The sequence below is a fragment of the Schistocerca piceifrons genome, chromosome 9 (assembly GCF_021461385.2).
Source record: "Schistocerca piceifrons isolate TAMUIC-IGC-003096 chromosome 9, iqSchPice1.1, whole genome shotgun sequence".
In the NCBI taxonomy this organism is placed as follows: Eukaryota; Metazoa; Arthropoda; class Insecta; order Orthoptera; family Acrididae; genus Schistocerca; species Schistocerca piceifrons.
Window position 1 is genome coordinate 187732077 of NC_060146.1, and position 5134 is coordinate 187737210.

Sequence of the window (5134 nt, forward strand, 5' to 3'; positions counted from 1 at the left end):
AAAAAAGACTGTTTGATTTTGTTAGTAATAGTAAATGCTAAGATAACAGTAAAATCACTAATGAAGTTAAAGAAAGACACAATGTGTCTGATGGTACAAACTATACCGAAAATCTGCTAGTTGAAAATAATGACTAGTGTTCTAATCCACTCTGCTTTGAGACCATTTTAAAATATACTATTTGATCAAAAGTATCCGGATACCCCCAAAAATATATGTTTTTCGTGTTAGGTGCATTTTGGTGCCACCTACTGACAGGTAATCCATATCAGCGATCTCAGTAGTCTTTAGATATCGTGAGAGAGCAAAACGGAGCCCTCCGCGGAACTCGCAGACTTCGAAAGTGTCCAGGTGATTGGGTGTCAGTTGTGCCACACGCCTCTACGCGATATTTCCACACTTCTAAATATCCCTGGGTCCAATGTTTGCGATGTGATAGTGAAGTGGAAATGTGAACAGACAGGTACAACTCAAAAGCGTACAGGCCGACCTTTTCTGTTCACTGAGAGAAACCACCGACAGTTGAATAGAGTCGTAATGTGCAGTAGGTAGGCATCTTTCCAGACTATCACACAGGAATTCCAAACTCCATCAGGATCCACTGCAAGTACTATTACAGTAAGGGGGGAAGTGAGAAATCTGGGATTTCAGGGTCTACTCATAAGCCGCACATCAAGCCGGTAAATACCAAATGACGGCTCACTTGGTGTAAGGAGCGTAAACGTTGGCCCACTGAACAGTGGAAAAACGATGTGTGGAGTGACGAATCACGGCAGCCGGCGATCCAATGGCAGTGTGTGGTTATGGCGAAGGGCAACATTAAAATTTGGAGGCGGCGGTGTTATGGTGTGGTGGCGTTTTTCGTGGACGGGCTTGCACCTCTTGTTGTTTTCACAACCCAGGACCTACTATGATGTTTTAAGCACCATCTTGCTTCCCTCTGTTGAAGAGCCTTTCGGGGATGGCGATTGCATCTTTCAACACGATAGAGCAGCTGTTAATAATGCACGGCCTTTGGCGAAGTGGTTACCCGACAGTAACATCCCTGTAAGGGACTGGCTTGCACAGAGTGCGACCTGAATCCTATAGAACACTTTTGTGATGTTTTGGAACGCCGACTTCGTCCCAGGCCCCGCCCACCGGCATCGATACCTCTCCTCAGTGCAGCACTCCGTGAAGAATGGGCTACCATTCCACAAGAAACCTTCCAGCACCTGATTGAACGGATGCCTGCGAGAGTGGAAGCTGTCATCAAGGCTAAGGGTGGGCCAACACCATTCTGAGTTCGCACATTACCGATGGAGGGCGCCACAAACCTGTAAGTCACTTTCAGCCAGGTGTCCGGATACTTTTGATCATGTAGTGCAATAATTGATACACAGTCCTAGTATTTTACAACGTATTTCTGCATTAAGACTGCTCCAGGTAAGTGTTGTCATGTGTTATATCAGAAATCATTCACATTTTAGAAGTAGGTTCGCTCCAAACTTGGTTATCTGTCACACGGATATTTCCTCAAAGGTAAACGGTTCAAATAGCAAAATTTATTTTGGCAGACATTGACTAATCCGTTCGCATCTCGTTGTAGAGAGCTGTGTGGAGCTGCTGGTTGATTTTGTGAGTCGTGATACAAGTGACAGAAGGTTCTGTTTCTTCTATTGGATCTCTGAACTGTTAATAACACAGATTTGCAAACTATAAGCTATATTTCGACTGGCGAGAATATATTTACGTGCTTGAAAATCATCACAATTGCCTTCGACTCTATACTCTAATGTAGTTTTGTAGACGACATCAACACCCTGCTCGCTTAAAATCTATTACTCACGGGATTTTGTTCATAAATCCTGTAAAAGAGTAATGCTAACTTGACTGTAATATACTAGTAATAAAGTGATGTGAGTCGTTACGGATCTTATACATATTCTGGCGGGTTAGACCCTTTCACTGTTACTGACCAACGGTTTCGCGTGTGGCGTCATACAAAACTTGCGCGTCCAGTTTCGAACCTTTTACAGACTTTTTTTTTGTCGTCAGTCTTCTGGTTGGATTGTTGCGGTCCGCCACGAATTCCTCTCCTGTGATAATCTCTTCATCTCAGAGTAGCACTTGCAACCTACGTCTTCCATGACTTGCCGGACAGTTTGTGGCTTCTACAGCTCGCTCTAGTACCATGGAAGTCATTCCCTCATATCCGCCCCATTAGCTGAGTGATAGCCGGCACGGTAACTCAGCGTGTTCGGTCAGAGGGTTAGCTGCCCTCTGTAATAAAAACCTGAGTTAATGGATCAACGATGAACTGAAATGGGTGTCTTGCGACGTTCGCCACGAGCAAATGCAACGAACGAAAACGAACAAAATGAGATTACGAAACAAAACACATAGTACAATTTAAAAAAAAAATAAAAAAAAAATAAAAGCGGTCAGCGTGACGGATGGCCGTCCTACGGTCCCCGGTTCAATTCCCAGTTGAGTCGGAGATTTTCTCCGCTCAGGGACTGGGTGTATTGTTCCCAGAATGAGATTTTCACTCTGCAGCGGAGTGTGCGCTGATATGAAACTTCCTGGCAGATTAAAACTGTGTGCCCGACCGAGACTCGAACTCGGGACCGTTGCCTTTCGCGGGCAAGTGCTCTACCAACTGAGCTACCGAAGCACGACTCACGTCCAGTACTCACAGCTTTACTTCTGCCAGTACCTCGTCTCCTACCTTCCAAACTTTACAGAAGCTCTCCTGCGAACCTTGCAGAACTAGCACTCCTGAAAGAAAGGATATTGCGGAGACATGGCTTAGCCACAGCCTGGGGGATGTTTCCAGAATGAGATTTTCACTCTGCAGCGGAGTGTGCGCTGATATGAAACTTCCTGGCAGATTAAAACTGTGTGCCCGACCGAGACTCGAACTCGGGACCTTTGCCTTTCGCGGGCAAGTGCTCTACCGACTGAGCTACCGAAGCACGACTCACGTCCAGTACTCACAGCTTTACTTCTGCCAGTACCTCGTCTCCTACCTTCCAAACTTTACAGAAGCTCTCCTGCGAACCTTGCAGAACTAGCACTCCTGAAAGAAAGGATATTGCGGAGACATGGCTTAGCCACAGCCTGGGGGATGTTTCCAGAATGAGATTTTCACTCTGCAGCGGAGTGTGCGCTGATATGAAACTTCCTGGCAGATTAAAACTGTGTGCCCGACCGAGACTCGAACTCGGGACCGTTGCCTTTCGCGGGCAAGTGCTCTACCAACTGAGCTACCGAAGCACGACTCACGTCCAGTACTCACAGCTTTACTTCTGCCAGTACCTCGTCTCCTACCTTCCAAACTTTACAGAAGCTCTCCTGCGAACCTTGCAGAACTAGCACTCCTGAAAGAACGGATATTGCGGAGACATGGCTTAGCCACAGCCTGGGGGATGTTTCCAGAATGAGATTTTCACTCTGCAGCGGAGTGTGCGCTGATATGAAACTTCCTGGCAGATTAAAACTGTGTGCCCGACCGAGACTCGAACTCCGGACCGTTGCCTTTCGCGGGCAAGTGCTCTACCAACTGAGCTACCGAAGCACGACTCACGTCCAGTACTCACAGCTTTACTTCTGCCAGTACCTCGTCTCCTACCTTCCAAACTTTACAGAAGCTCTCCTGCGAACCTTGCAGAACTAGCACTCCTGAAGGAAAGGATATTGCGGAGACATGGCTTCGCCACAGCCTGGGGGATGTTTCCAGAATGAGATTTTCACTCTGCAGCGGAGTGTGCGCTGATATGAAACTTCCTGGCAGATTAAAACTGTGTGCCCGACCGAGACTCGAACTCGGGACCTTTGCCTTTCGCGGGCAAGTGCTCTACCAACTGAGCTACCGAAGCACGACTCACGTCCAGTACTCACAGCTTTACTTCTGCCAGTACCTCGTCTCCTACCTTCCAAACTTTACAGAAGCTCTCCTGCGAACCTTGCAGAACTTGTTGTCTTCATCATCATTCCATCCCCATCCGACGCTCAGGTCGCCCAATGTGGCGTCGAATCTAATAAGACCTGTACCAAGGCGACCGGACCTGCCCCGCAAGAGGCCTCCCGACCAATGACGTCAAACTCTCATTTCTATTTTCCAGTCCCTCATGTCTTAACAGATGTCCTATCATCCTGTCCCTTGTCCTTATCAGTGTTTTCTAAATATTCCTTTCCTCTCCGATTCTGCGCAGAACCGCTTCATTCCTTAACTTACCATTCCATTCGTCTGTAGCACCACGCCTCAAAGTTCTTCGATTCTTTTCTCACAGTCCATGTTTCACTACCATACAATGCTGTACTCTAGACGTACATTCTCATAAATTTCTTCCTCAAATTAAGGGCGATATTTGATATTTGTAGATCTCTCTTGACCAGTAATGGGCCGGCCGGAGTGGCCGAGCGAATCTAGACGCTACAGTCTGGAACCGTGCGACCGCTACGGTCGCAGGTTCGAATCCCGTCTCGGGCATGGATGTGTGTGATGTGCTTAGGTTAGTTGGGTTTAAGGAATTCTAGGTTGTATGGGACTGATGACCTCAGATGTTAAGTCCCATAGTGCTCAGAGCCAATTGAACCATTTGAACCAGTAATGCCATTTTTGCCATTGCTAGTCTGCTTTTGATGCTTTGCTCCGTCCGTCATTGGTTATTTTACTGCCTACGTAGCAGAATTCTTAACTTCATCAACTTCGTGACCATCAAGCCTGATGTTAAGTTTCTCGCTGTTCTTATTTCTACTGCTTCTCATTACCTTCGCCTTTCTTCGATTTACTCTCAATTCTTATTCTATACTCGTTAGACTGTTCATTCCGTTCAGCAGACCATGTAATTCTTCTTCACTTTCACTCAGGACAGCAATGTCATCAGTGAATCGCATCATTAGTATCCTTTAAGCTTGAATTTTAATTCCACTCTTTATTTCCATCATTGCTTCCTCGGTTTACAAATTGAACAGTAGGGGCGAAAGGCTACATCTTTGTCTTAACACTTTTTAATACGAGCACTTCGTTCTTGGTCGTCCATTCTTATTTTATCTCTTGGTTATTGTACATATTGTATACGACCCGCCTCTCCCCATAGCTTACTCCTATTTTTTCAGAATTTCGAACACCTAACACCATTTTACACTA

The 5134-nt window shown here is 46.2% G+C and overlaps 1 non-coding gene across 1 annotated transcript; it reads right to left on the reverse strand.

Moving 5' to 3' along the window:
* Positions 1–3786: 3786 nt before the first annotated feature.
* Trnas-cga lies at positions 3787–3861 on the reverse strand. Its single transcript has one exon. It is a non-coding gene; the product is annotated as a tRNA-Ser (tRNA).
* Between the last annotated feature and the right edge of the window lie 1273 nt (positions 3862–5134).